The following is a 27,652-nucleotide window of genomic DNA, read 5'->3' as shown; positions in this document are numbered from 1 at the left end:
AAAGCGCGCAGACCATTCTGTCTCTGGGGTGTCTGATGCTGAGAAACTACATTCCGACAAAAATATAAATTTTTAAGAAAAATAAAAAATTTTCTTTACTACTACTATTATTACTACTACCCAGAGCAACATATAGTTTTTCTCCGGCTGGGAGGGGGGAGGAGGGGGCAGATGTAGATTTTGCCAATCCCTCCACATTAATTCTGTAAATTTTTTAATTTTTGTTTAGAGAGAAAGTTAAACGTATATCATAGGTAATAATGGTACCGGTATTTTTTAATTACATAATTATATTATTTAACAAAAGAACTGGTTTCATCAGCTTACAATTTATTTGCACTACTTTTGAAAGATGCATAATATAAATGACTTGAAAAGAGCCTCACTCTTTCAATTATAGCCTAAGGCCCGAGCATAATAAAATGGTAGTGGGTGAAATTAATTGAATTCAAACATTCATGAAATATTTATTTACCAAATAAAACTATTGAAAAAGAAGGAAACGCCTCCGAAAAGTCCAGGGACCGTAATGATAATAATATCATCAGATTCAGCATATCATAAAACCTTACGGTATACATTTCAGACACCTGTCTTGTCAGAAGAAAGATCATGGATGCGTGTTTTGTTTTGTTTTCATGGGTGATGGTGTCAACCCAATGCTCCTATAAGATCAGGAGAGGTTCATTCAAACGGAAATCAGAAGTTTTAAATCTTTTTTTAAATGAGGGCAACTTAAAATTAGTTCATCCCAAGCAGTACAACAACTTGAGTAGCCCTTTTTCCACACCCCTTTTTGCCCCAGAGACATCCGATCAAAATTTTGTGAAGAACATATTATTCAGCACAGTTAAAAAGTCCCAAAACTATGACTCGGGGAAATTTTTTGAATAATTTTGTATGTAACAGAATTCCAATATAGAATTCATTTATTATTTTGCTTTCTCTTTAGCGACTCAATTTCAAACAGTTCGTGGTAACGAACTGTAGTAAGGAGCGACCCGGCTCAGTAGTAACCGAAACTCTAAATCACGGAATTTCCCAACCAATAGTTACATCAAAAGAATCGCATTTTAATGCTGATTTTGAATATATAAGTTTCATCTAGTTTAATTATACCCATCAAAAGTTAAGAAAATGTCTTCGAAAATTTGTCTTATTTTAGAAAATTGGCAGAAACACCCCTTAAAAGTCATAGAATCTTAACGCAAATCACATCATCAGATTCAGCGTATCAGAGAACCATACTGTAGAAGTTTCAAGCTCCTATCTACAAAAATGTGGAATCTTGTATTTTTTGCCACAAGACATCACGGATGCGTGTTTTTTTTTGTTTTTTGTTTTCCAGTGGTGATCATATCTACCCAGTGGTCCTAGAATGTCACGAGAGGGCTCATTCTAACGGAAATTAAAAGTTCTAGTGCCCTTTTTAAGTGACCCAAAAAAATTGGAGGGCACCTAGGCCCCCTCCCAAGCTCCTTGTTTTCTCAAAGTCACCGGATCAAAATTTTGAGGTAGCCATTTTATTCAGCATAGTCAAAAAACCTAAAGCCTATGTCTTTGGGGACGACTTACTCCTCCACAGTCCCCGTGGGAAGGGCTGCAAGTTACAAACTTTGACCAGTGTCTATACATAGTAACAGTTATTGGGAAATGTACATACACTTTCAGGTTTTTATGGCACTTGGTATTAACCAAGTGACATATAGCAATCGCCAATTCTGTCGGTCTGTCTGTCTGTCTGTCGGTCCCGGTTTTGCTACTTTAGGCACTTCCAGGTAAGCTAGGACGATGAAATTTGGCCGGCGTATCAGGGACCGGACCAGATTAAATTAGAAATAGTCATTTACCCGATTTGACCATCTGGGGTGGGGGGGTCGATTAATTCGGAAAAAAAGTATTTTTAACTTATGAGCGGGTGATTGGATCTTAATGAAATTTGATGTTTTGAATGATATTGTGTCTCGGAGCTCTTATTTTAAATTCCGACTTGACCTGATGACATTGGGGGGAGTTGGAGGGGGGAACCTAAAGTCCCGGTTTTGCTACTTTAGGCACTTCCAGGTAAGCTAGGACGATGAAATCGTTTTCCCGATTTGACCATCTGGGGGGGGGGAGTGGGGGCCGTTTAATTCGGAAAAAATAGAAAAAATGAAGTATTTTTAACTTATAAGCGGGTGATTGGATCTTAATTGAATTTGATGTTTGGAATGATATTGTGTATCAGAGCTCTTATTTTAAATCCTGACCGGACCTGATTACATTGGGGGGAGTTGGAGGGGGAAAACCTAAAATCTTGGAAAACACTTAGAGTGGAGGGATCCGGATGAAACTTGATGGGAAAATAAGCACAAGTCCCAGATACATGATTGACATATTCGGAACGGATCCACTCTCTTTAAGGTAGTTGGGGGGGAGGGGCAATTCTGAAAAATTAAAAAAAAATGAGGTATTTTTAACTTACGAACGGGTGATCGGATCTCAATGAAATTTGATGTTTAGAAGGATACCGTGTCTAAGAGCTCTTATTTTAAATCCCGACTGGATCTGGTGACGGGGGGGAGTTGGGAGGGGGAAACCTAAAACTTGGAAAACACTAGGAGTGGAGGGATCGGGATGAAACATGGTGGGAAAAATAAACACAAGTCCTAGATAGATGATTGACATAAACGGAACGGATCCGCTCTCTTTGGGGTAGTTGGGGTGGGGTCATTTCTGAAAAATTAGAAAAAATGAGGTATTTTTAACTTACGAACGGGTGATCGGATCTCAATGAAATTTGATATTTAGAAGGATATCGTGGCTCAGAGCTCTTATTTAAAACCCGACCGGATCTGGTGACATTGGGGGGAGTTGGGAGGGGGAAACCTAAAACTTGGAAAACACTTAGAGTGGAGGAATCAGGATGAAACTTGGTGGGAAAAATAATCACGAGTCCTACATACATGATTGACATAACCAGCACGGATCCGCTCTCTTTGGGGTAGTTGGGGGAGGGGTTAATTCTGAAAAATTAGAAAAAAAGAGGTATTTTTAACTTACGAACGGGTGATCGGATCTCAATGAAATTTGATGTTTAGAAGGATATCGTGTCTCAAAGCTCTTATTTTAAATCCTGACCGGATCTGGTGACATTGGGGGAAGTGGGGTGGGAAAACCTAAAATGGTGGAAAACGATTAGATTGGAGGGATCGGGATGAAACTTGGTTGGAAAAATAAGCAGAAGTCTTACATACGTGATTTACATAATCGGAACGGATCTGCTCTATTGGGGGGGGGGGGGGTAATTCTGAAAAATAAGAAAAAATGACGTATTTTTAACTTACGAAGGAGTGATCGGATCTTCATGAAACTTCATATTTAGAAGGATCTTGTGCTTTAAAGTTCTAATATCAAATTCCGACCAGATCCTGTGACATTGGGGGGAGTTGGAGGGGGAAACTGGAATTCTTGGAAAACGTGAAAATTGGGGTATTTTTATCTTACGAATAGATGATCGGATCGTAATGAAATTTGATTTTAGAAGGATCTCAGAGCTGTTATTTGAAATCCTGACCAGATCTTTTGACATTGGGGGGAGTTGGAGCGGGAAGTCTTGGAAAAACACTTGGAGTGGAGGAATCGGGATGAAGCTTGGTGGATAGAATAAACAAATGTCCTTGATACATGATTGACAGAATCGTACTGGATTCGCTCTCTTTGGGGGAGTTGGGGGGAGGGGTTCATTGATTTGGCGAGTTTGGTGCTTCTGGACGTGCTAGGACGATGAAAATTGGTAGGCGTGTCAGGGAGCTGCACAATTTGACTTGATAAAGTCGTTTTCCCAGATTCGACCATCTGGGGGGCTAAAGGGAGAGTAAAAATTAGAAAAAATTAGGTATTTATAACTTACGAGTGGGTGATCGGATCTTAATGAATTTTGATATTTAGAAGGACATCGTGACTCAGAGCTCTTATTTTAAATCTTGACCGGCATTAAGCCTCTTATTTTCCTTTTTAAATCAATCTATTGATTCATAGAATTTTGTTAGAGCTCATACCATATGATCTCTTGACTCTTAGCTCTTCTCGCCTCGTCACAAGTGCCATATGAGCTCTTAGCTCTTGTTTTATGGTTAGGGGAAGGGACTGAGGGGAGAGGGTTATGCGAGAGGGGGAAATTTTCATGGAGGAATTTTTAATGGGGAAGAGAATTTCCATGAAGGGGGCGCAGGATTCTTAGCATTTTTTTAAAGACCAATGAAAAATAAATATGAAAAAGTTTTTTCAACTGAAAGTAAGGAGCAGCATTAAAACTTAAACAAACAGAAATTATTACGCATGTGAGGGGTTCGCCTCCTCCTAATAACTTGCTCTTTACGCTGAAGTAATCTTATGAATTTCAACTATTTATTCTACGGTCTTTGTGATTAAGGGCTCATTCTTAAGGAATTGGGACAAAATTTAAGCTTTAGTGTAAAGAGCGAGGTATTGACGAGAGGACAAACTCCCTCATATACGTAATAAAACATACGAATTTAGAAGTTCGTTAAGTAAGTTATTTCGTAAGTTACGTATTCTTTTACTAATAAATACGTTCGTAATATTAAAAGTTCTAGTTACCGTTTTAAGTAACCCAAGTATTGGAGGGTAGCTAGGCCTATTCCCCTGCTCCTTTTTTTTTTATCAAAATTGTCCGATCAAAACTATGAGAAAGCCATTTAGCCAAAAAAATAAATTAATGTGCAAATTTGTTTTAATTATTCATGGGCGGAGAGCCAAAATCAAAACATGCATTAATTCAAAAACATACAGAAATTAAATAAAAAATACAAGTTTTTTTTAACTGAAAGTAAGGAGCGACATTAAAACTTAAAAGGAACAGGAGAGACATTAATGAAAGTAAGGAGCGACATTAAAACTTAAAACGAACAGAAATTACTCCGTATATGAAAGGGGCTGTTCCCTCCTAAACACCCCGCTCTTTACGCTAAAGTGTTTCACTGTTTTGAAAAGTAGAGTTGAGAAAAAAGTCAAACTTTAGCGTAAAGAGCGGGGCGTTGAGGAGGGAACAGCCCCTTTCATATACGGAGTAATTTCTGTTCGTTTTAAGTTTTAATGTCGCTCCTTACTTTCATTTAAAAAAAACTAGTTTTTTTTTATTTAATAGTATATAGAGATGTTCTGAGGTAACTGTCAGGGGAAATTGTCTGCATGGCTGGAATAGTTTGGGAGGATTTTTGCCTGGAGGGGATTTTCCACAGGAAAAATTTTCTGAGGAGGGGGGGGGATTTTAGACGTGATTTGAAGAACGACCAAAAAATTAATGCAATTTTTTCAAATAAAAGTGATGAGTCTTCTAGGGAATTGTTCATGGGAAATTTTCCAGGGAGACTTTTCAATGAGAACGGAGTTGTCTGGAGGGAGCTCAATTTGGGAGGAGAAAGGCTTACACGGTAGGAATTTCCATGGAGTTTTTTTTTGTTTTGGTGTTTCCTTCGAAGGAGAGGCGTATTCCCTGGCATTACTTCTAAAGAAATCAGAAACTAAATGAAACGTTTTTTTTCAACTGAAAGCAAGGAGGAACATTAAGATTTAATACAAACAGAATTTGTCACATATGCGATGGGAGCTATCTCTCCTTAAACCCTCACCCTTTATGCTAAAGTTGGCTTTTTTTTCTCAATTCTTTAAGAACGACTCCTGAAACACAATTCCCTTTTAATTGGAACAAGAAACTTTCTTCTAAACTACTTAAAACTTTAGCGTGAAAAGTCACAAATGCAGGAGGGGACAGACCCCCCCCCCGTATTCGGAATAACCATTGTTCGTTTCAAGGTTTAATAATACTCCTTATTTTCAAAGAGTTCACGGTAACTAACGGTAGGCTTAACAAGGAGCGATATGGGCAAATTTTCTGCTATGTGGAATTTCCACGGAGACTTCCATTGGGAGGGAAGTTTCTAGGTGGTAAACTTTTCAGAAGAAATTTTTCACCAGGCAAATTTGCCAGAATTTCTATAATTCTTTTTTTATATGTATTGCTTTCTCTTTGCCAACACAACTTTACTTCTAGAGATGTTAAAGGTAATCGTCTAAGGTAAATTTTCACCGGGATTGCATTGTCCGAACGATATTTCCGGGGGAAAGGGTGTTTTTCAATGGAGGTAAAGCCAGATATCCTCTCATCATTTAAAAAACAATCCAAATTAAATAAAAATATATCTACGTTGCATGGGCAGCGTGAGGTGTTGCGGCAACCTTTGTTCGGCTTCGCCGAGTAAAGTGTTCCGAGAATAACACTTTGCTTTATCTTCCTCGCTTCGATTGGACGCTGAAGTTGTTAATCTGTAAGGATCTTAAAATAAAAACTAGGTACACCAACTCGCAAAAGTTGTAAACCCTCATTGCAACCAGCAAAAGTTGTGAACCCCTCATTGCCGAAGATGATTATGAGCTAACAGCCGACTATTGCTTAAGACTCCCCTATATGTCTCACAATTGGTATCGGCCTATTTTTGGTTTCAAGGAGTGCCTTGCTACTGATGTTGTCAACCCCTTTAAACTTTCAAATTGGTATATCATGATGGAATTTTTCTACCAAAAATGAATGACATATACTTTGATGAGCCCATCAAGAGCTATCGACTGCCATCAAAAAAAAATCTATCTGTCTTAGTTCAAAAAGTTGACTTTATTGCCTTAGGCCAAGTTTCTAACGTCATCACTTAGAAACGAGCAAAGGATATACTCTAATTTCTTTAGCAATGAGAGAACTTTTAAAGTTTAAGAGGCACACCTGATACCATTTCTCTACCGCAATCCCAAGTGCAAAAAACCGAATGATCAACTCAGCTGAAATCACGAATAGAAATGGGTAGAAACAATAGATTTTTGGCCCAAGGGCCTGAATTCTACGAAGTTTTCCAAAATGCAAAGTCATATTCATCAATCCTGCCTAAGGTCAACACTGTCCGTAAAAACAGCAGAGGTTAGACCCTTACCACTTTCTAGGAATAAGCTGAAATCGGGGTGCTAGAAAAAAAAAACAAGAGCTCATATGGCACTTGTGACGAGGCAAGAAGAGCTAAGAGCCACGAGCACATATGGTATGAGCTCTAACAAAATTCTAAGAATCAATAGATTAATTTAAAAGGAAAATCAGAGGCTTAATGCCGGTCAGGATTTGAAATAAGAGCTCTGAGTCACGATGTCCTTCTAAATATCAAAATTCATTAAGATCTGATCACCCACTAGTAAGTTATAAATATCTCATTTTTTCAAATTTTTCCTCTCCCTTTAACCCCCCAGATGGTCAAATTTAGGAAAACGACTATATCAAGTCAATTTGTCGTCCAATTTTCATCGTCCTAGCACGCCCAGAAGCACCAAACTCGCCAAATCACCGAACCCCTCCCCCCAACTCCCCCACAGAGAGCAAATCCAGTACGGTTACGTCAATCACATATCAAGGACATTTGCTTATTCTATCCACCAAGCTTCATACTGATTCCTCCACTCCAAATGTTTTCCAAAATTCCCCCCTACAACTCCTCCCAATGTCAACAGATCTGGTCGGTATTTGAAATAAGAGCTCTGAGAAATGAATTTCTTCTAAATATCAAATTTTACTAAGACCCGGTCACCCGTTCTTAAGTTAAAAATACCTCAATTTTTCTAATTTTTCCAAATTCACATCCCCCCCCCAGCTCCTCCAAAGAGAACGGATCCGTTCCAATTATGTCAATTACGTATCTAGAACTTGTGCTTATTCTTCCCATCAAGTTTCATCCCGATCTCTCCACTGTCAGCGTTTTCTAAGATTTCTGTTTCCCTCCTCCAGACCCCTATGTCCCCGGATCCAATTCGAGTCAAAAATGGAGCATCTGAGACATAAGATCCTTCTATATAGATCACGTTTCATTAAGATCCGATCACCTATTCGTAAGATAAAAATACCCCAATTTTCAAGTTTTCCAAGAATTCCGGTTTCCCCCTCCAACTCCCCCCAATGTCATAGGACCTGGTCAGAATTTAAAATTAGAGCTTTAAAGCACAAGATCCTTCTAAATATCAAATTTGATTAAGATCTGGTCCCCCTTTCGTAAGTTACAAATACCTCATTTTTCGGAATTACTCCCCCCCCCCAACTCCACCAAAGAGAGCAGATCCGGTCCGGTTATGTCGGTCACGTATCTTAGACAGGTTTTTATTCTTCCCATCCAGTTTCATCCTGATCTCTCCACTTTAAATATTTTCTAAGATTTCCGGTCAACTCCCCCAACTCCCCCCCCCCCCAATGACGCTGGAACCGGTTGAGATTTAAAATAAGAGATCTGAATCTCTTAACAAACTCTTAAACAAGGAAAAAAGATAAATTCTTTTTGTTTAAGAGAAACTCTGAATTTCTTAAACAAACCCACATCTGCGATATTTCTTCGGGCAAAAAATACAAAATTCCACATTTTTGCAGATAGCAGCTTGAAACCTCTACAGTCGGGTTCTCCAATACGCTGAATCGGATTGTGTGATTTTCATTAGAATTCTATGACTTTTATGGGTTGTTTCCCCCTTTCTTCGAAAATAAGGCAAGTTTTCTCTGGAGTTATTCTTAAATAATTGGAAAAAAAGTCAAACATTAGCGTAAAGAGTGAGGTACTGAGATGGGGACAACCCCCTCATATACGTAACAATTTCTGTTCTTTTTAAGGTATAATGCTGTTCCTTAGCCTACTTTCAGTTGGAGAAAATGTGTTTGTTTATTTAAAAGCAACCACAAGGTGAAAAAATACAATATCTTTGGTTTATCTTAACACAAAAATCATAGTTAAAAGCTGGTTAAGATAATATTAAATCCGAAGATTGGTCCAAAAATAACACAAACAAATTATTGTTTATATCGGCCATTATTTAACAAAATTCTAACTTCAGCGTAAAGAGCGAGATACTGACGAGGGGAAGAAACTGCCTCATATACGCAATATTACGGGGTTCACCCCCTCGTCAAGACCTTGCTCTTTATGCTAAAGTTCAAATTTTGTTCCAATTCTTTAAGAATGCCTTCGAATCCCAAAAGAGTTTTAATTAGAATAAATAGCCCTTTTGATGTTACTAAAAATATTTTATGTCAAGAGCGAGATACTGACAAGGGGGTAAACCCCCTCATTTACGTAATAATTTCTGTTCGTTTTAAGTTTTAATGTTGCTCCTTACTTTCAGCTGAATAAACTTGTTTTGTTTTTTTTTCTGATCAGCGCCCCTTTTATGGAAATGCTCTTCCCCTGTGAAAAATTTCACCATGGAAAGATCCTCCCAAGGAACTCTTTCCGCCTGACCCCATAAAAGGAAATCCCCCTGAAAATGTCTATATACTTCCCAATAACCAATACTATATGTGAACAAGTGGCAAAGTTAATACCTTGCAGCCCTTCCCCCGAAGACTCTGGAGGATTAAGTCTTCCTCGAAGACATAGTTATTAGATTTTTCAGCTATGTTAAACAAAATGGCTATCTAAAAAATTTGATCCGGGCCTAGTTGCCCTCCAACTTTTTTGGTCACTATGAAAGGTCAGTAGAACTTTTAATTTCCGTTCGAATGAACCCCCTTGCGACATTCTAGGACCACTGGGTCGATACGATCACCCCTGGAAAAAAACACAAATGAACACACATCCGTGATCTTTCTTCTAGCAAAACAATAAAAAATTCCGCATTTTGCAGATAGGAGCTTGAAACCTCGGGTTCAATCGGGGTACAGTCGGGCTTCTTTGATACATTGAATCTGATGGTGTGATTTTCATTAAGATTCTATGACTTTAAGGGGGGTTTCCCCCTTTTTCAAAATAAGGCAAAAACGTGATGCAACTTAGATGCTTAAAATTCATATAAAAATCCGATTCTTTTGATGTATCTATTTGTATGAAAATTCCATTTTTTGGAGTTTCGGTTACTATTGAGCCGGGTCTCCTTACTTAGAGTTCGTTACCACAAACTGTTTCATGCGAAAAACTGTGCGGTTTTCCATGCGGATTCGGGCATGCACGATTTTACACATTGATTTGGGATAGCAAAAATTTAGTACTGTGAAAAAAATACAGCAATATTAGTCAAATCCAAACATAAAACTGTACGATTTTTCACTTTTAGTCAAGTACGGATGGTTTCCCGCATCGTGCAATAGCCCCATTAGCAAAGACTTCTTTTCAATACGAGTCTATTTTTTTTAATGCCTTCAGTTGTAGATAATCAAACAGTTCGTGGTAACGAACTGTAGTAAGGAGCGACCTGGCTCAATAGTAACCAAAACTCTAAAAAATGAACCAATAGCTACATCAAAAGAATAGCATTGTAATGCTGATTTTAAATATATAAGTTTCATCAAGTTTAGTCTTACCCATCAAAAGTTACGAGCCTGAGAAAATTTGCCTTATTTTATAAAACAGGGACAAACACCCCCTAAAAGTCATAGAAGCTTGACTAAAATCACACCATCAGAATTCAGCGTATCAGAGAACCCTATTGTAGATGTTTCAAGCTCCTATCTACAAAAATGTGGAATTTTGTATTTTTTGCCAGGAGGCAGATCATGGATGCGTGTTTATTTGTTTTTTGTTTTTTTCCCATGGGTGATCGTATCGACCCAATGGTCCTAGAATGTTGCAAGAGGGCTCATTCTAACGGAAATGAAAAGTTCTAGTGCCCTTTTTCAGTGACCAAAAAAATTGGAGGGCACCTAGAACCCTTCCAATCAAATTCTGAGATAGCCATTTTATTCAGCGTAGTCGACGAAAATTATAACTATGTCTTTGGGGACGACTTACTCCCCCACAGTCCCCGTGGGAGGGGCTACAAGTTACAAACTTTGACCAGTGCTTACATATAGTAATGGTTATTGGGTAGTGTAGAGACGTTTTCAGGGGGATTTTTTCTTTCTTTTTTTCTAGGACCATATTAAATTAGAAATAGTCATTTTCCCGATTTAACCATCTGGGGGGGGGGGGGAAGTGGGGGTCGATTAATTCGGAAAAAATAGAAAAAATAAAGTATTTTTAACTTATGAGTGGGTGATTGGATCTTAATGAAATTTGATGTTTGGAATGATATTGTGTCTCAGAGCTCTTATTTTAAATCCCGACCGGATCTGATGACATTGGGGGGATTTGGGGGGGGGGGACCTAAAGTCCCGGTTTTGCTACTTTAGGCACTTCCAGGTAATCTAGGACTATGAAATTTGGCGAGAGTATCAGGGACCGGACCAAATTAAATTAGAAATAGTCGTTTTCCCGATTTGACCATCTGGGAGGGGGGAGTAGGGGGCCGGTTAATTCGGAAAAAATAGAAAAAATTAAGTATTTTTACTCTCCGCAGAGGAATAATTAAAACGAAACTTGCATATTTATTTATCTTTTTTGGCTAAATGGCTTTCTCATACTTTTGATCAAATGATTTTGAGAAAAAAAAAGCGGGGGAGGAAGTCTAGTTACCCTCCAATTTTTTGGTTACTTAAAAAGGCAACTAAAACTTTTAATTTTTTACGAAAGTTTTTATTAGTAAAAGATATACGTAACTTATAAATTAGCTTACATAACGAACTTTTGTATTCTCATGTTTTTATTACATATATGAGGGGGTTCACCCCCTCATCAGTACTTCGCTCTTTACACTAAGGCTTAAATTTTGTCCCAATTCATTAAGAATGACCCCTGAATCACAAATGCCGTAGAATAAATAGTTGAAATTACTAAAAATACTTTAGCGTAAAGAGCGAGGTATTAGGAGGAGGTGAGCCCCTCATATGCGTAATAATTTCTGCTCGTTTTAAGTTTTAATGCTGCTCCGTACTTCCAGTTGAAAAAACTTTTTCATATTTATTTTTTCATTGTTTTCATTGTTTCGCAGGATTTTCTAGCATTATTTAAAAAAAAAAAATGAAAAAATAAATATGAAAAAGTTTTTTCAACTGGAAGTAAGGAGCAGCATTAAAACTTAAAACAAGCAGAAATTATTACGCATATGAGGGGCTCACCTCCTCCTAATACCTCGCTCTTTACGCTAAAGTGTTTTTAGTAATTTCAACTATTTATTCTACGGCATTTGTGATTCAGGGGTCATTCTTAATAAATTGGGACAAAATTTAAGCCTTAGTGTAAAGAGCGAAGTACTGATGAGGGGGTGAACCCCTTCATATATGTAATAAAAACATGAGAATACAAAAGTTCGTTACGTAAGCTAATTTATAAGTTACGTATATCTTTTACAAATAAAAACATTCGTAAAAAATTAAAAGTTCTAGTTGCCTTTTTAAGTAACCAAAAAATTGGAGGGTAACTAGACTTCCTCTCCCGCTCTTTTTATCTCAAAATCATTTGATCATTTGAAAAGAATCATAATTTCATCAATGAATTTAGAGCAAAACTAATCATCAATGATCAAATCTAATTTCAGTTAAAAAAACAAGTTTCTTTTTAACTGAAAGTAAGGAGCGACATTAAAAATAAAAAGAACAGAAATTACTTCGTATATGAAAGGGGCTGCTTCCTCATCAACGCCCCGCTCTTTACACTAAAGAGTGGGGTCGCTTTTACTGTTTTAAAAAGAAGAGTTGAGAGAAAGAGTCAAACTTTAGCGTAAAGAGCGGGGCGTTGATGAGGAAGCCCCTTTCATATACGAAGTAATTTCTGTTCGTTTTAAGTTTTAATGTCACTCCTTACTTTCAGTTAAAAAAACTATTTTTTTTTATTTAATTACACTCTAAAGCCCTCCTAAAATGTTTTCAGGAAGTTTTACTATCCAATATGCTCTTTTGAATTATAAAATGCTTTCAGTAAAACGCAGGTTAAACTTCAGGTTAAAGTAAGCTGTAGTCTCCTTTATGTTTAGAATAATACCTGATCATTATCAGTTCAAAATTTTTTCACTCGGCTTCACTAAAAAAAGCGTTTTGATTTGATTTAGAAAAATGTACCTGTTTCTCTTGGTAATACCTGACATGAATATTGCTAAATAAACTTGGAAGGAAAGACCCATCTCAGCACATCAAGCCATGCGGTTTTCCCCGTTATGCAATAAAATATCAATGGAGTACACTGCTTTTGAGTGGGGAGACCTAGAACCTAGGCTCCATTTTGACTAAAGCTCAACCCCCTTTGAGTGGTGGCTATGTGGGTCTTACAATCCCACATTCAAAAAATATCTCCCTACAAACAAAACTTTTACTTCAGATAAAAGACCAGCATTTGACAACAGATCAACAAAATTAGCACAAAATATTCTTCACTTTTGAGATCATTTTCTAAATCTACAAACAGATGTAACATCATTGACTCTTTTAAAAATTATTTTAAAATGACACTCCCCAGGAACAGGAATTATTCAGAGATAAATGTGGAGAAGTTCGAAAGAAAAAAATAATATTCAGACTTACTTCAGAATGGAGATCAAAATTTGATAATGTGCTAATTGTCAAAGTCAGGAACATTTTGAATTATTTCATTAATAAATTTTTAAGCTTTTCACCATCCAATTCTATCTGGAACGTGATTTCCGACAACGGCAGTAATTGTTTCATTTTTGTGCTGTTTCGAGAAGATTTTTTGCAGCTATGAGAGGATTGTCCAATCCTGTAGAGTTTCTACCAACTTGGTCACCAATGTCTGGTTCTGATTTCCCAAGACGGTGTGAGAAACGGCCGGCAGGCCAACGACAGTGTCGAGCCTTCCTTCAAGTGCAACTTCCGGGCCCAAGCAGGCAAAGGCTTTTAAACTTGGATTGTTGTGGTCGTTCTTCTTCTGAATTAGTAACACGAACTCGACAATAAAGGCCAGACACTTCAGATGGAGCAGCTTCAGGTGGTTAGGGGTCATCACTTCTCGAAACTTCGAAAGATGTACTTCCGTATTTGTTCAAAACTAGAATTCGTTGAAGTTCTTGAAGCTGTTTAAGATCATAGAAAGAATGAAAGAAGATCATCATCGTACCTTAATAATATTTTATTTACATTAAGCAACAAGATTCCTTGTTATCGGTAGTAGGCGGTAAACATTTTAAGAGGACTGCACTCGGATTTGTGTTTTAGTGCAGCAATAATTATTTATAGCCTATAAGTTTAAGCAAATTTGGGATATAAAGCCATAATTACATGGCCAAAAACCAAATATACCTCTTGATTCAGAATTCAGTCCTCTATCTGAATATGTGAATTACTTACCTTACATGTTCCTACAGATATTTTGAGAATTTTGGGATTTCCGGGTTTTAGAATCTTGGTTGACCGCACTCACAATCCCACGACCTCCCCTAATCCCTCTGTATCCCCTAACACCTTGATTTATAAAATTTATAGGATGTACCGAATTCATCCGTTGATACACTCAAAATTTCTGAATGGAATGTGTGCAGGAAACTATTATTATACTGGACAAAGCATTGAACTATGAATGAAAAGTATATTTATTTCTTAGCGTATGGTTAGCTAAAAGTCATTATGGTTCGATATTCTGCATTATGGTTCTATATAAATATATATATATATATATATATATATATATATATATATATATATATATATATATATATATATATATATATATATATATATATATATATAGGCTCAAAATTTTTCCTAAATCGTCTGGCTAAAATTGTTTTGCCAATGAAGAATTAAGAAAAAATTACCATATGTCAATTTTTGACACGAAATTTGTAAAAACTGATCAATCGTGACATCAATGGATTTAAATATGATAGGAAACTTCTTTTGAGGTAAAATTTTAGAGAGTGGGGAGAATTTTAATGAACTACAAGACAAATCACGCTAATTGTGATATTTCAGGGCAGGATGCACGGGTCCATATGCAAGTACAAAATATTTGTGAGGGATGATGTTAGGAGAAAGCAGAATTTAAATGCAAAATAGCGCAGAAACTTTTGGTTGAGCGGCAGGCAAGGCAGAAACACGAGTGGAGAGCTTCGCTTCCACTTCCCTAACTTTCCTACCAAAAACCTCAAGATTCTTCATATAACTAATTTTTTTTTAATTATTTGATTTTTGGCGTTATCTTTCGTACCTGCCTCTTCAATTTCCCAAGCAATTTTTGAGAACCTGACTGAGGCAGGAGCTTCAATCATTGCCCACTGTCAACCGAAGAAAACTAAATACTATCTGTTTTTGAGAGTTTTCATGTTTTTCACATAATCTAATCTGAGAAGTTAATGAGCCTTTCTCTAAAACTAATTTCAAACAGGACATCGATCGAATTTATAGGAAAAACAATTAATTTCTTAGAATAGAAACAACTGAGACATTCCATTTTTTCCTTTTAAACAACAAGCATTTTTCCCGTTTTTGTTCCATTTAATTTGAAGTATGGAAATTTAACAACTGAAAAAATCTTTTTAGACTTCAATTGGTAATCAAACAGTTTTGATAACGAACAGTAAGTAAGGAGTGACGCAGCTCAATAGTAACCGAAACTCTAAAAACTGGAAATTCGAAACCGATAGATATATTAAAAGAATTGGCTTATTATACTGATTCCAAATATATAGGTTTCGTAAATAAGCATCGTGGAATTACCGTAAAAAATTCTATTCATTTGTATTTGATCAAATAACTCGTAGTAACGTGCTGTAAGTAAGGAGCAACTCAGCTAAATAGTAACCGAAACTCTAAAAAAAAAAAATTCTGATACAGATAGATACATCAATGGGTTGTCCTTCTCATTTTGATATGAAATACAGCAAGATTCATTAAGTTTAGTGTGACATATCAAAATCTACGAGCCTGAGAAAATTTGTCTGATTTTCTAAAAAAAAAGAGGGAAACACCCCCTAAAAGTCAAAGAATCTTAATGAAAATCCCACCAGCAGATGTAGAATTTTATATTTTGTATGAAGATCACGGATGTGTCTATTTTATTTTTTTTAGGAGTGATCACATCAATCCAACTGTCCTAAAATATCAAGACAGGGCTCATTTGAACAGAAATTATAAATGATCAAAAAGATTGGAGGGCAACTAGGCCCCCTCCCCACCTTGTTTTTCTCAAAATTGTCCAGTCAAAATATTAAGATAGCTTTTCTGTTCATCATAGTTAAAATGACCAATAACTACGCCTTTGGATATAACATGACCCCCCCCCCCCGAGCCCCAGGGGAAATATCTAAGTTATAAAATTTGTCCATTGTTTAAGCATAGTATTTGTTATTGGGAAGTATCCATACATTAAAGGGAAAGAGGAGGGACAAATTTTCTGCTGGGATTTTTTCCACGGGGAAAGTTTTCAAGGGAAGAGACATTTCCAGATGATGAACTTATCAGGGGAAATTTTACACTGAAAGAATTTTCCAGAATTCCTATACAAAATTCTTGTTAAATCCGTCTCAATACCACGCGTGGAGCCATTAAGAAGAAAATTTTACCGGGATTGAATTGTCAAGAGGATATTTCCATGGAAAGGGGGATTTCTCCATGGAGGTGGGGCCAGATTTCCTGGAGCTATTTAAAAAATGATCGAATTAAATAAAGAAAAGTTTTTTCAACTGAAAGTAAGGAGCAACATTAAAACTTAAAACAGAAAGAAATTGTTACGTATATGAAGGGGGTTGCCCCCACCCCTCAATACCCAGCTATTTACGTTAAAGTTTGAATTTTGTCCCAATTCTTTAAGAACAACTCCTGAAACAGAAGGGTCGTTTAATTAGAACAATAAGAAGCTGTTTAAAAAGTACTAAAAAAAACTTTAGAAAAGAGCGAGGTGTTGAGGAGGGGGCAACCCCCTTCACATACTTAATAATTTCTGTTTGTTTTAAGTTTTAACCTTGCTTAATTTTTCAAAATTAACCCACCCACCCCAAAGAGGGCGGATCCGTTACGGTTATGTTAATCACGTATCTAGGACTTTTATTTTATTTTCCCCGCCAAGTTTCATCCTGATTCATCAACTCTAAGCCTTTTCCAGGATTTTAGGTTTCCCATCTCTACCCCCCCCCCCCCCGCCCCAATAACACTGGATCCAGTCGGGATTTAAAATAAAAGCTATGAGATAAGATATCCTTGTAAATATCAAATTTATTATGATTCGATCACCTGTTCATAAGTTAAAAATATCTTCTTTTTTCTAATTTTTCTGAATTAACCGTCCCTCCACTCTGATACCTTGATCACCTTGATACGCCTGCCAAATTTCATCATCCTATCTTACCTAGAAGTGCCTAAACTAGCAAAACCAGGACCGACAGACAGACAGACAGACCAACAGAGTTTGCGATCGTTATATGTCACTTGGTAAATAGCAAGTGCCATAAAAAAGAGATGATCAATTGACCAAAAAGGTAATACCAACATAACTACTGCTACCACTACTACTACTACAACCACAGTACTACATTTGAAAATTTTGAGGAAATTTAAACTAAATCAAACTAAATCAAATCACTTTGTCGATGCACATTGTAGTATCTTGTGCAGCCGTCTTATTTCCAGGTATGTGTTGAGGAAGACCAGGAAACTATTCCGCCGGCTTAAAAATCTTTAAATCAAACAATTCATGGCAACTAACTGTAAGCAAGGAGCAATGCCGCTCGATAGTAACCAAAACCCTAAAAACAGGATTTTGATGTCAATACATATATCAAAAGAATCGGCTTATTATTATGATTTTAAATATGTAAGATACATTAGGTTTAGTGTTACGTATCAAAAGCTCCGTGCCTGAGAAAATTTGTTTGATTTCCATACAAGGGGGGGGGGGGAAACACCCCCTAAAAGTGAATCAATCTTAAAGATAATCACACTATCATATTTAGCGTATTCGAGAAACCTGTTATATAAGTTTCAAGCTTCAATTTGCAAAATGTAGAATTTTGTATTTTTTTGCCAGAAGAAAGATCACGGAAGCGTGTTTATTTATTAGTTTGTTTTTGTATATTTTCCCCCACCACGGTGAGGGGGTGGTGATCATATCAAACCAATAATCCTAGAATATCGAGAAAGGCCTTATTTGAGCGAAAAATAAAAGTACTAGTGCCCTTTTTAAGTGACCAAAATTATTGGAGGACAACTGGCCCCCCTCGCTCGTTACGTTAAAGTTTTTTATTATTTTAAAAAGTGGAGTTGTGAGAAAGAGTCAAAATTTAGCTTAAAGAGGGGGGCGTTGAGGAGGGGACAGTCTTTTTCATATACAGAGTAATTTCTATTCGTTTTGAGTTTTATTGCCGCTCCTTACTTGCAGTTAAAAAGCTTGTTTTTTTATTTATTTAATTTTTCAACAAAAATAAAAGATTTTGGCTTGCTACTAAACTTTCAATTTTTACTGGTATGAGCTACCTCTGATGTTTCAACGACAATTCCTTCCATGCTAAAGGGCCTGGAAAAAAAATTATGCATTGAAGCTATCACTCTATAAGTAATAAGTATTAATGCAGTGCGAATGATGATTTTATTTCTAAATCCAAGCTTACGGTCAATGGAGGCTTAGACATTGTTTATCTTTCAGCATATTAAATAAAAAAAACAAATTTTTAACTGAAAATAAAGAGTGACATTAAAACTTAAAACGAATAGAAATTATTCCTTATGTGAAAAATGCTGTCCCCTCCTCAACACCCCACTCTTTATGCTAAAGTTTCGATTGTTTCAAAAAGTAGAGTTGTGACAAAGTCAAACTTTAGCGTAAAGAGCGTGGTAAATACCGACAAAGATCACACTGCCTTTCCATCACAAACACCAAAAACAAGAAGAACAATAGGGAATTTTTTAGCTTTTAAAGCCTAGCTTTTTTCGCTGCTGATCTTATAGGTCTATTTGTGAAAGGTTCTGTGTTAATATCTATTGGTTTTTTATAATATTTCGTAAGGTCATTTTTTATTAAATTTGTGTATAGAACATTCAGTGAATATACTCCTAAGTCCCTATTTAAAGAGAGATTATTATTAATCTTTCAATTACTTCTCGAACTACTTGCTTTATGCCTCGATCATTGCTAATAATGGCGGATTCTTCAAAAAGTATTTTGTGGCTAGAATTTTCGAAAACATGGCTTCTCACAGTCGCATGGTATTTGATAGACACTTCTTTGGCGAGTAACTGAAGTTTTATCTTTACCAGAATTTATGAGATTTATAATTTTCAAATTATTGGTAAATACAACATACCGATTATTTTGTGTCCATACTTTTTTAAGATTTCTAGTGATCTTTGGGATATATGGGAGGTAAATTATGTTTTGGGGCTTATCAGGATTCTCAAATGGTAAATTATCGTTGATTTTACGGGAGTGTCTTTTCAGTCTACCTTAAATTCTATTATTAATAAAAAAAAGAGGATACCCATTTCCAAAAAGTATGTCCTTGATAAAGTCTAGTTCAGCTGTGATGTAGGAATCAGAACAAATGTTTATGGCACGATCGACGAGAGATATTACGACACCTCTTTTAACTTGTGGGGGTTGGTTTGATTCAAAATGTAAATTTCTATTGTTTGGTATTGGTAGGAATGAGACTTTATTTGCAATTTCAATTTCTAAGGTAAACTGTAAATTCCTATCATATGTATTAAAGTGATCTAAAAAACCCCAAGTTTATTTTTCCCATAGGTCCTTTGAGGACAGCCCTTGGACATAGGGCAGAAATATTCATTATAATTTGTTTCCCACTGTCTTGAGAAATTCCTTATTCTTTCTTCTTGTTTTTGGTGATTTTTATGGAAAACCAGTGTGAACTTCGTTGCTATTTAAAACCACTGCAATTTCTGTTAGCTATGGATTAAATCATTAGGTAATTAAAATCATTAAAAATAAAACCAATTTTCTTGTGGGGGTGTAGGACAATTTTTATGTGGTACTTTAGAGTGATTTACCTTATCTGAGGAATTTAAAATTATTAAATAAGCATCATTGAAGGGGGGGCCACGGAAGAAATGCCTCCTTCACAAGAGGAATAAGATGACATTCAAAGCGGAATCAGAAGAAGAATAAAATAATATAGTTTTCACGTTTATTTACCTTTTTAAAAATAACTATAAATCGTTTATTAAATGCTTCTCCACCTCAGTCTATTCATTCTCTACTCATCTCGAGAGGTTTCAATCTCTTTTGAATCCTTTCTTACGACTTTATCTTTTGACCGCAGATGAATAATGAAAAGAATATCAACATGTAGTTGTTTTGAGAGTAGCATTAAAAATAATATTCCATAAAAAGTAAATTCACGCATAATAAACTTGTAATAAGAACTCCCACTAGGTATTTTGAGGTTTGAGCGCCAGTATTTTTCTTGATTCAAAATTATGAAGTTTTCTTCCCTGGCCTTTTCTGCTTGTACTTCCCCCTGAAAATTGATCAAAAGTCATTTCATTCTAAAACATCGAAAGGTCAACTGTAGCCTATATTTAGGATTGAAAATCAAACCAGAGCCAAATAATGTAATTGAAAATAATAAATTAAACACTAATAAAATGACAAAATAGCCTCATAAGCATATAACTGAAAACCAAATAAATTTGTAACTTTTCCTCTTGTAAAATTTGTGCTTCCGAAGTTAAAAAAAAAATAATGGGATTCCAAAAACTAATGTCAATATGTATTGAACATTCAGTCTTTGTTCATTAGTGCTTTACAGTCACCTTGATTAGCACAATCTTATTTTTTTCAGTAGTTGAGCTTCTATGTCACTGATGTGTTTTTGTTGTTGTTTTTCTCCTGCTCCAATGGGAGACTGGAACATCATGGAGTTGCTTAGGGGTGTATTTGAAAGAAAATACTCATATATAGCCTAAGTGTCTTCATAAATCTGTCTTGATAACATGACAATTCAGTGCCATTAGGAACTAACAATGGCACTTTTAGGCGCCTTTTCTCGAATGAAAATGCAAGAAAATATATTAAATGTACCATTACAATCTTGATTAACAAAAATTCTTACCTAGAGGCTTATAATTCATTCCCTTCGAAAATTACTTCCTATTCCCTACAAAAGAGTAAAAAATATGTATTCTGAAAACAGATTTCTAATCAAAAGATATTTCATTCAAATTAAATTTTTGACTTTCAACTTTCCTCTGTGATTGTTGTAATTAAATTGAGAATCCGTGAACAAGTGCGACTTGAAAATTTAGGTTTAACAACGGATTCCGCACATATAATTTTTATTTAGCATCAGACCTATAGCCTAATTCAGGGTAATTTTCGATCATTATTGGGAGTGGGTATGACTCTAGAGTCATGTGGCAAATCTTAAGGAATGGTATCAGTAACTATTTTAGAATTGTTTAAAGTGGCATTTTATAGTGTTTCCTTCCGTTGAGTGGGAATACAGCACCAATACCCACTTTAATAACAAAATTTTCACTTTACAACTTGTAGAAAATCTCTGTTAAGATTTTATCATAACTCAGTCAATTAAATCCACTTTTATCCAAGCATTGTATATAATCTAAGGCTACATCAGGGACCAGTAGGAGAAGCCAAACCCAATGGTTAGTGTGATGATCATATTTGGAAGGAGTGTGAAATGAGTACAGAAAAGGTACCAATCTTTGATATTTTAGACTTTTGTTTACTTTTCTTGAGGAATCGTCCTGCAGAATTACCCAATATAAAAGGATAGAGAGTAGGCATGGTCCCATGGTTTGACTTCTTGGGTACAGGCTTGAGTAAATCCAACCAAGTTTTAATCTGTTCTTGAGTCAGAACTCTAAAGAATATACCTCCAGACTCAAAAGGCATTAACTACCTTCCAGGCATTGCACTAATACTCCCACCCTCATAAGAAGTCAAGTCAAATGAATTATAAAATTAGATTGAGAATTTAACATCTTGCCTTTTTTATTTTATTTGGTCAAGAAGTTCTAACCAAATTGTAAATTTACTCTACCCTCTAACACCCTTGACTGCTAGTTTTAGTAAGATAACTTGTTTTATTTTCGTTATCTGGAAAGTATTTTTTATAGGGTTGCTCTTAAGTATTTAAAGAGAACGGATATATAGGGATGATTTATATGATTTTGATTCTTAGGAGCTGGATTTTGACCAACCTCAAAGTCCATTGGATTCAGATTTTAATCCCTTCATTGAAAAGTTGCTAGCTAGCAAAGTAGATATGAAAAAAAAATTCAACTAAGGGTGATTTTTAGCCTTAATATGGTATTATATAGGTGAACATGGGATATATTTTTTGGAGTTGTGGGGGATTTATATAATATGAAGATACTAGCAAATTAAGGGGTAACCAGGGCATATGAACATAGAGCCATAGGACATAAAGTAGTAGGTCCTCTCTTCTCCCAGAGTGACTCTGTGAGTCTGGTTTAAAAGTAATTAAAAACACATTATTACGGTGAACATGCAACCTGTAAAATATGTAATTGCCCAAGATTTTGGGGATATCCCCTAATTTTTCAAAATCCAAAGAAATTGTTATTGTGATTAAAACTAACTGTTAAGATATACAAGGTACAAGTTATTTTATTTGTCGATTTCCCATCCCTTGGCTCTTGCTAGATCACAAATCATTACTGTTGTTGCTGTTTTGTCAGTGCCAATTTTTGTCAATGTTTTGTCAGTGCTGTTTTGTCAATTGCAGAATTAAAACTGAATAATTAAAAACACTTTTTAAAACTTTTTTTTTAAATAGCCCTAGCATCCTTACTTCAACGAAGTTCAACCAGGACTGATATATATATATATATATATATATATATATATATATATATATATATATATATATATATATATATATAGTTTCTCTCTTATTCTTGTATTGTGCTGAAGACGGCCCTTGGACATAGGGCTGAAATATCTACAGAAATAATTTCCACTGTCTTGGAAAACTTTTCCCTATTGTCTCTATGTTGTATTTGTTTGTTCATTATAAATCCATTTTTTTTAATGTTATATAATTCACAAGCACTGATTTTCCAATATTAATTGGGATAAATTAAATTTTCCAATGTTATGGTGTTTTCTTCTTCATTGACATCAAATTTTAAATAAAAGCATGCGTTTTTGGTCGACAATATGGCCAAAAGCCGGCTATTACGAATGCCAGTTATACTGTTTGCTATAAATTTAACTATATTAAATACAGCAATGGTTAGTTTACCTATTTAACATATGCTATGCTTTACCCGCACCCCCCTGATGTGCAAATATATAGCCCAAATTTGTTTCTAAACTATTACAGATTTGCAATTTCAAATATCCTATTATTTTGTAAAAAAAAGACACAAAACGCATGCTTTAATTGAAATTTCGGCGACAAAGAAGAAGAAAACGCCATAACATTGGTAAAATTTATTTATCTAATTTAATCATGGAAAATCAGTGCTTGTTCATAATATAACATTAAAAAAATGGGTTTATAATGAAACGGTAAGTTTGAGTCCAATGTTATAAAGTTTGAGACCAATGTTTGAAGCCTTTTTGATTATTTAGGTCATTTTTAAGAGGTCAAAAAGTGCTTAAATCTGAATTTCCAGTAGAAGTGATTATTATATTTGTAAAGAACATAAAAAAAGGCATTGATTGGTATATTCACTTTATATGAAAGCCAGTAATACTGTTTGCTATAAATTTACCAAATGAGTTACTTGAACCAGCAAATAGATGTTCTAATTCTCTCTTTAACAACTTTACTGAGTTACCATATGAATTTGCTGAAAAAGTATAAAGCTATCTATGCAATGATGACTTGAAAATTTTGATATATGTTTCTTAGCCTCATTGCATTAGTTATGGAGGAGCTGCAAAATTGAAAGCTTATTCAATAGATTTTCAGTCAATATGCTTTAGCTTTATTCAATAGAACTTTCCTACATCATGGTGAGAGAATGATTTTTACCAGAAATAAGACTATACTTAGCATTAATGCTAAAGTCAAATGGTGAGTTTATAATACCAAAGACAATTGGTTTCAAGTTTTTGACTGTAAAATAGACCTCCTTCATAATATAATTCTAATAGTGCAATGAGATTGAGTTTGAACATTATATTGTCTGTGCTTGGTCAACATAGGTAACTCATCTATATGAAGACTTGAACCTGACTGAAACAAATTCTTGGGGTAATTAGCATAATCTATTGATTTAATTTTAAGTTTATGTTAGAAGCCCTTGATTTTTCAATTCCCCCTTAACTGATGTAATGAATCTCAGAAAACTATCAAGATTTTCAAACCTTTTTTACTTAGATAGCTAAATATTTTTTAACACAATTATACAGCAGCTAAGTTAAGTTCTTAAAGAGAGAATTAAAACTTCTATTGGCTGGTTCAAGTAGCATATTCCTTTCCAAATCCTTTCTGAAATGACTTTTTAGTATGCATTCATGAAGAATGCTTCTTCATGCTTTCTAGATATCTCACACATTGATCCTGTAAATCCCTTTTGATTGTCAACATTAAAGTCAATATAGTATGTTATTAAACTTTTTGATCATTTAGTTTCTTGACATACATATAAAGTTGCTGCTTTCAATTTATTTTGTTGGTAAAACAATATGTTTAGCAGTTTGTTCCCCAATCTATTCCCCAGCCTTATAATTAATACTATTATAGAGCAAACATGAATAAAGTAATAAAGAATATATATATATATAGGCTATATATATATATATATATATATATATATATATATATATATATATATATATATATATATATATATATAGTCTGTTTTTTCTATAAATAAGTGGGGTAGTATAATGTCTTCTGTATGACATTTTAGTGCATCATTTATGTTTAAAGGGACAAACAAAAATCATCTGTATGACTTTATTCATATTGCTTTATAATAGAATGCTTTATTAAAAATCCATCTGTATGACTATATCCAGGCTACTCTATGGTATTACAAGGTAAAAAAAAAAAAAAATCTGTATGACTTTATTTAGGCTGCTCAATAAATGATATCATGTAGGCCTATAAAAATCCATCTGTATTACTTTTGGTTGTTTCCTCTATGGATCACTGAGGCAATATAATTTCTTCTGTAGGACATTTTAGTGAATTATATATAGGCTATTAAAGGAAAAAACCAAAAGGGAAATTTATGACAGTTCATATAACTGACTTACCAATAAAGTAAACATACTACTTGATGCCTTTTTTATGTTCTTTATGAAGATAATAATTCTTTATAATTATAATAATATCTTTATGAAGATAATAATTGCTTCTACCACAAATTCAAATTTAAGCACAGTAAAATTCTAGTTAATTGACTTTTTGCTATCTCAGAAAGGGTTTAGGTAAGGAGAATGAAACTTTTAGGGATAAATCTACAGACTAAAGTATGTCCTGGGAAGGTATTTTGAAGCAACTACCTCCACTCCTTCTCCCTCTTGATGGCCCTGACCTTTGATGACCTTTAAAAATATGTGTGTTATAAAAATGAAACCTTGCAAAATAAATTTTCTGCTTAATTGAAGTACAACAAAATTATTTTCAGCTTCTTAACTTTGCTCAATTCCATTTTATAAGGTTTTAAAGATATGCAAATACATTTCCTAAATTTTGAAAAAAAACATTAATATGGCTCAAAATGCTGCTCAAATAACAGGAATTGCATTTTTCAGAACTAAAGGCAGAAAAAAAGCATATAGTAACTGAAAATTAAGGTAAAATCTTGTTTTGTCAAAATTTCAATAGGTATAGACCTGTCATGTAGGCAAATTTCAGGGCCCTCTAGAGGGAGAAGGAGTGGAGGTGGGTACTTTAAAATGCCTTCCCGGGATATACTTTAGCCTGTAGACCCATCCCTGAAAGTTTCATTTTCCTAACCTAAACCTTTTCTGAGATAGCAAGAAGTCAATTAATTAGAATTGTACCGTATTTTCACCTTATTGGTAAGTCAGTTTTATGTACTGTTATAATTTTACCAACCAAAAAGTCATTTGTAAAACTTTATTTGTACTTTTCTATGACAATTTGATGCTTAAAAAGTCATAGAGCAGACTTTATATCATTCATAATGTTTAGTAGAAACAAAATTTTGGCTTTTATTTGACTCTTTGTACACTTAGTAGTCAAAACCATCTTTACTCCAATACCTTGAGCCAAATTGATTGTTAGGCCCAGTAGCAAATCTCTGAGTTAAATAAAAACCATTAAACAGTAATTTTTTCTTAATTTAAGTACATCTAAGAATAATTACCAATTACTCTTGTCACACTGAACTTAAAGCATAAAGCCAAAAGATATTAGTTTGGCAACAAGTCTAAACCCCAAATGATTCGCGCTTTGATATTTTAAAAATTCTGCCAGTAAGAGTTACTGTTTAAATGAAATAACTTTAAAAACACTATTGCCCAAATGAGCCAAATTTAAAAATACTTTTGTACAGGTAACTTACCTACAACATAAGGAGAAAAAAAAATTAAATTAAAATTAAAGCGCAGCGGTTGGGATTTTTTTTCAGCATTAAGCCTTCTCTTCATTTTGGGTATTTAGGTTATACTGGCCGAGTGAAAACAGCTTTCCATTCACCAGATTTGACTTTTACTGGCGAAAAACCACTTTAAGAGCATCTAATTTGTATTTTGTGCCTTAAATTGCACTAATAGGGACCTGAATTAAAAAAAAGAGTAAAAACACAGGTGCAAATATTCCGAAGAAATAAGCTTCGATGCCGAATTGGTTAAACTTTTTGAGGGCAACTAATGGACTTGTAAGAAAAACGGTGGCTTATCGCCAATTCAATCCAATTCTATTTATTAGGAATGACTTTTTAGATTCAGTAAAATTTGGACCAAAAGTCAGAAACTAGATTGAATCTATAGAAAGTAGCTACAGTAGAATCTCAGAATCCCGAAATGGATCCGATTTCAATAACAATTCCAAAATCCTCCCCTGAGAGCGGTTTTGTCGTAACTAAGGTTTTCAAAATTCTGAAAAAAACGACTTTGAAAATTTCGCCTTTCCTGGAACTTATACGGTACAACCAATTTTTTTTCGCAAATACACAAAAAAAGGAGAAAAAATAACTAGCTGAGTCTCCCGGATATTAGATGAAAAAGGTGAAGTTTTCATTGTCAAAAATTGACATGAAATGCAGATACGACAATCCAACCTTACCAACATTTTAGTAAACTTAGATACGACAAAATGGTGTGGACTGCCTATTCTTTTCACCATGAAGGGACGAAAAACGAGATCTGATGCAGTACTACTATTTGAAAAAGCATAAAATTAACAAAAACATCAGAAATGTTCATTTTTCTTCAGTTTCTTTGCTGGCCATCGTTTTGCTTCAATGGAATTCTCCTCTGGACATGGATCCCGCGCAGACGGAGAGACTTCAAAACATTCAGTAGCCCCCTTGGCCTTGTAGTACTGTTAAATCTTGGTTTCAAAATACTTCTGGTCTTGGTTGGGGATGAACTTCAAGAGATACTTGAAATCTTTGATTTTCGTATCAGGTGGATCAATATTTTTGCCACAAAGTTTGGGCAAAACAAGACTTTCAACAACACGGACAGCCGAAGTACTGGGACACTTTTTAACCGAAGTACATTCTTGTGATATAATAGCCATTTGCAAGACTACAGAGAAGGTAGTTTTGAACCAAATTCTCTTAGTGTTATCCTGACGGAACTCAAGTCGGTTTACCTATGAATACGGTACCAACGAGTACTTGTACAGCTTTGCTGGCTTTTGAAAGTCAATTAACTTTGACTGGGTC

At 34.9% G+C, this 27,652-nt stretch overlaps 1 protein-coding gene across 1 annotated transcript in view; it reads right to left on the bottom strand.

The window, feature by feature from the left end:
- Nucleotides 1–26,230, bottom strand: part of LOC136029931 (putative ankyrin repeat protein RF_0381) — a 32,573-nt gene extending 6,343 nt beyond the window's left edge. Inside the window, exon 1 of the mRNA XM_065708466.1 lies at nucleotides 26,126–26,230. The gene's annotated coding sequence lies outside the window, so the exon portion shown is untranslated. The remainder of the gene's footprint in view (nucleotides 1–26,125) is intronic.
- Between the last annotated feature and the right edge of the window lie 1,422 nt (nucleotides 26,231–27,652).

The sequence above is a fragment of the Artemia franciscana genome, chromosome 8, assembly GCF_032884065.1.
Source record: "Artemia franciscana chromosome 8, ASM3288406v1, whole genome shotgun sequence".
NCBI classification, from domain to species: Eukaryota; Metazoa; Arthropoda; class Branchiopoda; order Anostraca; family Artemiidae; genus Artemia; species Artemia franciscana.
Note: the sequence above shows the minus strand (reverse complement) of the source record. Positions and strands in the feature narration are given on the sequence as shown.